This window comes from Zonotrichia albicollis, chromosome 2 (assembly GCF_047830755.1).
Source record: "Zonotrichia albicollis isolate bZonAlb1 chromosome 2, bZonAlb1.hap1, whole genome shotgun sequence".
NCBI lineage: Eukaryota > Metazoa > Chordata > Aves > Passeriformes > Passerellidae > Zonotrichia > Zonotrichia albicollis.
The window spans coordinates 19,919,129-19,928,358 of record NC_133820.1 but is presented as its reverse complement, the minus strand read 5'-3'; the positions used below and the strand labels follow the sequence as shown (position 1 = coordinate 19,928,358).

At 46.5% G+C, this 9,230-nt stretch overlaps 1 long non-coding RNA gene across 1 annotated transcript; it reads left to right on the top strand.

Moving 5' to 3' along the window:
• Window positions 1-322: 322 nt before the first annotated feature.
• LOC113458925 (uncharacterized) lies at window positions 323-8,484 on the top strand. Its single transcript, XR_003379679.2, has 3 exons — window positions 323-538; window positions 3,074-3,140; window positions 7,539-8,484. It is a non-coding gene; the product is annotated as an uncharacterized LOC113458925 (long non-coding RNA).
• The last annotated feature ends 746 nt before the right edge of the window (window positions 8,485-9,230 follow it).

The window sequence follows — 9,230 nt, the reverse complement described above, 5'->3', positions numbered from 1 at the left end:
TGAATCTTCTCGCGGGGATTTGAAGGTCACCCTCCCAAAAGCAAAGCTTAGGGCATCGCAGTTTAAAGACACCTTGTGGTTTCTAAAACCAGAGCAGGGCTTGCCTCTCGCTTGCGCTCCCTCTCTGCTAACCCATCTTTAATATGGATCTAATTCCGACTACATTTCAGCGCTGCGAAATCGCATTAGGCAGCGCAGGGAGACTCGCCGCCCCTTCAAGCATGATAAACTCTTGATTGCATCCCCGGAGCTCTAATGAACCCGCGTGAGCTGGGCGTGATGGAGAGCGGGAGCTGCGGGGAGCGGAGGGGGAGCCGCAGGACCCGAACCCGCCGCAGCCCCGGCTCGCGTTCTGCTCCACACCGAGACTCCCGAGAATTCCCGGGAAGGCGGCGAGGGCAGGAGAGCATCCCCAGCTCCCCCTGCCCTCCCCGCAGTGCCCGGAGGAGCAGAACATCCCCGTTCCCCCTTGCCGGGGAGCCCAGAGCGATGCTTTATCGCGCCGCTGCGAGAGCCAGACGGAAAGGTTGCGGCAAAGGTGGGAGGTGTTAATGATGGGTTGGCGCAAGGCAGTGCTTATCTCTTTAAGAAATGGAAATGAGGTCTAATTAGCATATACTGGTTGCAATTAGCATATAAGTCCCGTTCGGGGACTTGGAGGAAGGGAAAGGACTAGGCAGCAACTTAATGGGATTTTATTAGGCGAAATTAGCCAGCACTGAACAGTCATAAAAATATCTAAATTATTAGTAGCTCTGGCAATTTATTGTGAGTGCTTCCCGGACATGCTAATGTCTATTGGGTCTGCGTCATGCGTGCTAATCACAAAAACAAACTGAGGGACAGGAGTAATCTATCTGCTGCACGTTGTTATGCTATTGTGGGCACGGTGTGACAGCTTTATACGCACGTATGTGTGCGTGAGCGGCGTGGTGCGAGGGGGGCGTTTTGCTAATGCCTCATGAGTTATGTAAATGGGATACGTTTGAGCAAAAATGACAAAGTGGTCTCTGCAGAAACGATCTCACCTATAGCACAGGCGAGAGAAGAGGAGGCTGAAGCAGAGGGCTTTTGTTGAAGCAGAATGAAATGCAAACCCCCGATAATCATGGCAATCATGTGCATTCAGAGGCCAGAAGATAAACTCTTCTATGTAAGATGATGATCCGTAAAAAGAGGTAAAAAGTATATTTTTAAAAGCCAACCTCACTCAAATACGTGTGTTTTAACACATCCATGCTTTCTTTTATCCTTGCACAGGTTAGATGCTCTTTTTAATGAGCAACTTCTACAATAACCATTAAAAGTGAGGTCCAGTTATTGTCTCTCTCCAAATGTGATCAGCTGAGGGTGGATGCAGGGAAAGTGAGGTGATGAAGAATCAACATTTTTAATTTACAATGAAAGGTCAGGCACACTGACCCAAGATGAGGTCTGATAGAAAGTTTGCTGCTCAGACAGGAAAAAAAATCCCCATGATAAGAAAAATTAAGAGACCCTTCCTAAGCTCCTTGCTCAATGTTTGAAGATGCAAGTGGCTCCTGTGAGCCTTTTCTGTTGTAGCACTGTGTGACTTCTGGGCTGGTCCTGCAGAGCCTTGGCTAACCAGCAGGGTTGAGTGCTCTGGCACTGGGAGTGGGATGGCACCAAGGATTATCCTCTTTGTGCTTTCATGAACTGAAGTGGAATTATTCCAAACATTGCCAGGACCAGCACGAGCTCTTGACACTTGGTGGTGGCTGTGTTTTCACTGTGGACAAGGATAAGCAGGAAGAATGTTGTAATGCACCTTTTAGGGTCAGATTCCTTGTGTTAATTTATAAGTGGTGCATTTTATCAAATCATATATGTAAGTACCTCCATAAAATTGTCAGCTTTGTGTCAGGTTGGCAAGAGAATCATAGAGGCTAATTTAACAGAAGCTAATAAGTTAAAAAACAAAACCAAAAGAAAACAACAACGATGACGAAAAAAGATAACAGTAATCTTAAATGGTTGATATAGCTCACCTGGCCTCCTATTTTGGAAAAGGATTTGGAACAACTTCTGCATTTCATCTGTTTGATATGTTCGGAGCATGGTGAGTGTCTCAGCAATGTTGACTGTGGTGCCTGATGAGGAGTCCAATTTACATATTCTCAATTTAATCTAAAGTAGGCGCTAATTGATTACTGCTGAATGTCAGCACGCTCTGATTATCTGCTCAAGATGCTCTGGAAAAGGAAAAAAACCCACAACCCCGAGCTGCAAGTGGGAAGGAGGCTTGGAATTCAGTCTGCCACGCATGCTGGTTTTGACTGGGGCAGAGGGAATTTTTTCCATAGTAGCTCATGTGGGTCTGTGTTTGGGATTAGAGCTGGATCAGGGGAGGATAACACAGGGGTGTTCTCATCACTGCTGAGCTCACACAGCCACAGGAGCCTTTTCTGCTGCCCACCCCAACCCACCAATGAGGAGGCTGAGGGTGCACAGGGAGCTGGGAGGGGACACGGCCAGGACAGCTGACTCCAAGGGATGTCCCAGAGCATGTGGCATCATGACCTGTATGTGGAGCTGGGGAAGAGGAAGAAGGGAGGAAGAACATTCAGAGTGGTGGTGTTTGTGTCCCCAAGTCATCATCACACGTGATGCAGCCCTGCTCTGCTGGGCATGGCTGCCCATGGGAAGCAGGGAATTAATTCTTTGTTCTGCTTTGCTGGCACTCATGGCTTTTGCTTTACCTGTTAAACTGTATTTATCTCAACCTACGGTTTTTCTGAGTTTTCTCATTTTTACCCTTTCTCTCCCCCATCCCAGCACGGGGAGAGTGAGGAACTGGCTGTGTGGTGCATAGTTGCCATCTGGAGTTAAACCACACCACCATGGAATGACTGTTTGCTCTTACCTGACATTATATAAAGGTTTTAATTATCCAGGCCTGAGGCTATTGAGTGACTGCTGCTTTGCTGTGTCCTTCGAAAGCAAATGAGACAGATACTGAATTGTCCTTGCTTTCTGACTTTTCTCATATAAGACATCGCTTCTACAGGGCTTTTTACTCATCTTCTTCCAATCCTGTCCTTAACAATTTCAGATTTCAACCCTGAATACCCTTTCCCTAGCTTGGAAGGCACAGTGTGAGCTCAGAGAGGGAAGCTCAGGTAAGCATTTAATATTCCATGCTGAATTTCAAGAGACATTGAATCTCAGCAGTGTGTGATCCCTGAATCTGGGACTGGGAGGAGAGCATTCTGTAGTTGTTCCTAGCTCTGCATGCAATTTGGGCCAAATCTTATTTCTTTAAGCCACAGACTCCTCTCTCATGGCTGGACAGCAGACCATCTCCCACCACAGAGAGGTACAGTGCTTATCATAAGGAAACCTTGGCTGATGTAGCACAACTAATCACACATTTCCAGACAGGTGCATAACAACTTTTTACTCTCATACTTCCTACGTTATTTTGGGACTCTTTTCTTTTGCTGAGATGTGAGCTTTTGGGGTTGGTTTGTTTGTTTTGGTAAGCCTTCTTATCTGGGCGCCGAGCCTAGCATTAATTTGTTTGTGTACTTTGTAGCATGCCTGGTTCTGTACCTGGAGATAGGCATCTATCTATTATTTAAATAAATGCCTACACTCTGCATGTGGAATAAGTCACTATGAACAGAAATATTAAATAGGTGAGCTAGATGCAGTGAGAAAATGCTCTCTTACTGTTTTCTCTTTCCTTTCTGTGCCTGGTTACAATTAAGTAGCAAATTGGTGCTGCTTTGAATCACGGTAGGTTTAATCAACAACACTGTAGCAAGGCCATTTTTTCCTGGCTCAGTCTTGGTATGTGGGGCCATTTCCCCAGCAGAAGTATCTTCCAGTTTAGATCCTGTCATGCAGAAAGCCTTTTCTTCATGTACACTCTCCCTCTGTGGTTTCCACGACAGCTCTGCCCTCCAGCTTTTCCAATTCAGCATTCACGGTATGAACTTGTGTGTTTGGGAAGCTGCCAGGGGATAGGGAGCTGAGGCAGCAGCCAGTGCCATGTGGAACTGTTGTGTTTTTTATTTCCTTTGAGCAGTTAATCTCCATTAGATTGCCCAGCTCCTGTTCTGCATCTCTGATAGGGATAAAGGTCTGTGTAGCAAATGCTGTCATTAAGAAATTGCCCTTCCTGTTAGTGCTGCTTATTAAGGTCTGAATGCTTGAACACTTCAGATATGTCAAGTAGTGGCTCTAAACCATTTAATATTTTTTAATTTATTTTTTTTTACATCCTGCAGCACTTTGGTTTCCTCCCACAGATGCATTTCTGATTACATTTTGGTCTATTCCAAACACTTACCTGCCTGCTTCCAGCTCCTTCCAGTTTCTTCTGGATGGGGAAACAACCCAAATGGGGAACAACCCATATTGCCCGGTGCCCAGCAGAAGTATTGCTGCATCACAAAGTCCAACAAAGTCAGTGTTTATCCTGACCAGAGCTGTCCCAAAAATCTCCCCAGTGGTCAGTTTTTGAACCCTGTGCCTCACTGCCTGCTCCTGCCCTGCCATTCATCCTCCCAGCTCCCTGTTCCACTGACACATGCCCATGGCACTGCACCCTGGATGGCCTGGGGAGAGCTGCCCCTTCTCTTCACTGTGCTGGCCAGAAGGGCTGGGCTTTCCACTGGGGAAATGGGATGCAGGAATGCCTCCAAGAGCCTTGTCCTTGTCCCCACTCAGCTCAGCAGCTGAGGAGGGTGAGCCAGCCCTCACAAGGAGGGAACACTTTCACCTTAGTTGTAGGCTGAGGTCCCAGTCTGGCTTCCAAGTACCCCAAAGCCAACAGCAGCCAGAGCGAGGAGAGCAAGGAGGAAAACCAAAGACTTGGTAGCTTTTCCCAAGCACTTCTCCCTTTCTCTCCCCATCTTCAACTCCACTCCTGCCCTCTGGAGTCACCTGCCCCCAGTTTGGGACCCATGCCGTCAGAATGACTCCACAGAAGGAAGTGCTGGCCTGGGCACCAGGGCAGAGTGAATGAGTGGCCTGGAGGAGCCCTTGTGCTCCCTCAGCATCCCCAGCTGTGAGCTACATGTACAAGTCCCACATCACTGGGCGCTTTTCAAATTCAGCAGAAAGGTGCAAGGCATTTTCTGAAGCAATTTGCATACTCTCTTCCTGAATGTTATTTCCCTTCAGCAGGGACATCTAACCAAGCCCTCTGTGGATCAGGGCTCAGCCTTGGCAGGCAGGGGAGGAGCTCCACTTGGCCTGGATGTTCATTCAGGCAGTCAGGTCCTCCTACCTCCCTCCATTTCCTCCCTCTGGCAAGAGAATGAGACACCTCCTGCTCCAAGAGCTGCCCCCAGATTCCCTTTCTTTTCAGTTTCTCTTTAATTTCAATCCCTCTTCTCTGTCATTGTCTATCATTTGCCCACTACCCATGCACAAGGCTGCCCTTCCCTCAGCCTCCTCATCCCTCCTGTCCCCGCTTTGGAGTCCCAGCCACCCCACTCCTCCCCATGCCCAGTGCCTCCCCAAAGTCCCTTTTCCTGTTCGGAACCCTTTGTTCTTACACTTGTCTGTCAGCTAGGCCTTCATTTTGAAAGCAAATCAGTCTGCTGTGAGAAAATGGAGAAGTGGTGAAATAACTGGGGATAGGAGAAAGCTGGGATTAGAAAAGCCCCATTTTGTTCTCTCTTTCCTTTTCTGGTTTTGGCACAGGTAGTGCCAGAGCTGTAAGCTGTATAAATTCTTCTTTTCTTATCCTGGGAAAGGCCAGTTCCTGTTTTATCACAGAGTAAAATCATTCCAGCAAAAAAATGGGAGCATGCTATATATTTTGATTGTAAAAATGCTGCATTAGAGGAACTCGTACAAATTTCAATGCTGAGCTGAAGATTTCAAGGAAATACAAGGCAGCAATTGCCGGAAATCATAATTAATAATTAGTTATTATCCTATAACTATCACAATAATTAATGTGCAGTGTTTTGCTTCACTAGTTTTTTTCAAAATATTTGATTATTTCTGCCTCCATGGTGCGAATTTCAGGTGCTGGAAATGAGTTGCTTTGCACCAGTAGATCTCCTGAATATGCAATGAAGAAACCTGCAGCAGCCAGAGCCCCAGCCAAGGCAGGAGCTGGGAAACAAAAGTGAAGGAGAGAAGCAGTGAAAGCGAAGCATTCCGTACAATAGCTAAAATAGGAATCTCTGGAGGCCTGGAGATATTGCAGGAACATCAATTTCCATGGCCATTGTCTGAGCGGCGTTGGAGCCGCCGCCCCCCTTCCTCTGGGCGAGGGGAGCAAATCAGGAAATGGCATAATTGAATCAGCTCCAGCACATGACAGGGCTTCAAACCCACCCAGAGGAGGCTCTGGACTGACCACACAAATCCCAGGCACCTTGGCTCCCTCCCCTACCAAATCACTTCTGTGAGGAAGGCGAGCAGTGTTTGAGCCGCAGCAGGAGATGGTCCAGTCGTGGATTTCATTAGTGGTCTCTCTGGCCATCTGGGAGACTTTATGACCAAGAAGCTGCATGAAAGTGCTTGCTAGAAACTTCTTTCTAACTGGAAATGATGCAAGTCATGGTGCTATTTATAGAGAGTTTGGTTTGAATTTAGGAATAGAACAAAATGCCAGTTTTGCCACTGAGATAACACACGAGAGTCAGGACATGCTGCTGCAGGTCCCATTCCCACTCCTCTCTCCCTTCCCTTTCACCCCTACATAAAAGTTGACAATTAGTTTTTACTGCACATACATGAAGGGAGATACATGCTTTGGCCTCTATGTGAGAGTAATAATTCTCTTAAATTGATGTGTCAGTGAACTAAAACTCAATTTTTTTTTTTTTTTTGTACGGTGTATTTTGCAGTCAGAGGACCTTCACTAATCGGAATAAAGCAATTTGGCTCCCTGTCATTGCTCACTGAAAACATATGAGCTGGTTGGCACATATGGCCTCCTAGATTTATCAGTGTCTCCCATCTAGTGCATGGGAGGTTCAGGGCTGCAGCTCAGAGAGGAGTGAATTTTTATGAATGCTTGTTCCCCTCCCCGAGAATTCCCAGAGCTAGATTTATTCCTTAGTTTCAGAAATATTTTATTTATTATCCATATCCTATATCGTCTTAAGGTCAAATCAAAGTCATATTTTACATGTTTTTATTTGCATTACTATGTCTTCATAGCTATGTTCATGGAAATAAAAAGCACAAAGATCCAAAATTTGGGAGAATTACTGTTCCCATAGCTCTTCTTTCCTATTTTTTTCCTGAGAGTGGTGCAATGTGACCATACACAGCTGTTCCTTCGAGTAGGACCTGCGTGAAATGGATTTGCTGCGTCTTGCATGAGGTTCATGAAAGGCCAGCTGTGGTGTCATGTCTTTGTCATGCTGTCCCCAAGGAAGGCCTCACCTCGCTCCCAGCTGAGCTGGTGCCATTTACACTGATGCTGTGCTGGGGTAGGTGGGATAGGCATGTTTTAGCAGTCAGCCTTTGCAGCTTGATTACACCAGAAAATGCCCTTTTGGCTCACTGACTCTGTGCCTTGTCCCCCCTCTCTTCTCCCACAGCTCCAGGGATTGCTCTTTGCCCTCTCTTGCACTTGTGCTTTAGCCTGGAGGAACTTTTCTCAGCCTTCAGATAACGTGAACCACAAAGCCTTGCTGGGATCCCACTGCAAACTCCTCTGCACACCTCTGGTTACAAAGGAAAGAGTGTTCTGCATGGGGTATGGCAGGGGTTAGTGGGCAATTCACCTCAAAGCTGTGCCAAGGAAACGGAATGTTTGGGGTTGGAGAACTGTTTGAGTGTCCAGGCAATTCTTCCAGAGCCTGCTCATGACAGAAGGGGCAGCCCAGTCAGGGATAGCCTCCAATGGGGAGAAGGAGAGCAGCTGGATTCCCACCCTGAGCTCATGCACAGCCTGGCACAGGGCTGGGACCAGGCTGTTGGTAGCGCCACAGTGACAACCCCATGTCCATGGTGACAGTATCCAAGGCCCTGTTCCTGTCCTCTGTTGTCACCGTCATATTTTCTGAAAAATCCTCCTTGCCCAGGATTCTTCTCCTGGGAAGTTGCAAATCCTCAGAGAAAAAGGAAAACAATATTATCTCACTTGCTTCTTCTGTGTTTTGCTCCTTTGGAATGTGGTTTGGAAATTTTTTTATCCAACAGGTGTTTGTTTGATTGGTTTCATGTGAATTGTTTTGACTTAATGACCAATCACGGTCAGGTTGTGCTGGACTCTGAGACGAGTCACGAGTTTATTATTATTATCTTTTAGCCTTCTGTCTGTATCCTTTCCCTATTCTTTAGTATAGTTTAGTATAACATTCTTCACTATAATATAAGTACATAAAATAATAAATTAGCCTTCTAAGAACATGGAGTCAGATTCGTCTTTCCTCCCCACGACGGGGGACCCCAAAAATACCACACTCTGCAAATGACCTTAGTGCCAGATGGGAGCGAAATCACAAACAGTTCTTCAGTGGGATCCAGGAGGAGCTACTTTAATAGTGGATAAAAAGTTTTGCAATATATTTGTTTGAGGAGTTCATTTCCTGCTAGCTACTCTCCTAAAACCCCTCTTCCCTTGGCCATTCTCACCTGAAATCAGAATTATTTTGAAGGTTGGCTGCCTGGTTGGTTTGGTAAGAGGCACGTGGGCGCTGCTGGTTATGGACTTCTGCTTGCCCACAAGAGGACATCAGCTGGCTCCTGATCCATGCAGGAGGCTGTACCACCCAGGCCAAGCCTTCAGCTGGGCCATGCCAGTCTGGAAAGTGGCAGCTTGGTCTGTCCCACCCATAAGACCTGACACCTGTGCTTGAGACACAAAGGGTCAGTTCTGTGCCTCCCTTCCAGCCTTTCCCTGCAGGTCACCTGCTGGTCTCAGCAGCTGGGGGAGGACGTGCTGTCTTTGGCTTCTCCTGATTTTATTCCCATCTACCCTTGGCATGTGGTGGAGGGAACACTAAGAAAATTGGTTAATAAGGAGAGAAAAATATCTCAAGCCTTTGTAAGCCCATTTCCCCTTTTAATCACACTCTCTCTAATGAACTGTATTTTTCTTACTTATCATTTCCTTTGTTCATGCCCATTACAGAGTTACTCACAATTTTAGCTCAAACAATACCTCTTAAATAAGGGGATAGTATTAAGTGCATCAGCACAAGGAGGAGAAGCTGATTTTAGAAACCAAAAGTACTGCTTGATTTCCGCTTTCAAAGCATTTAATTTCACCTGGTCCACACTTTTAA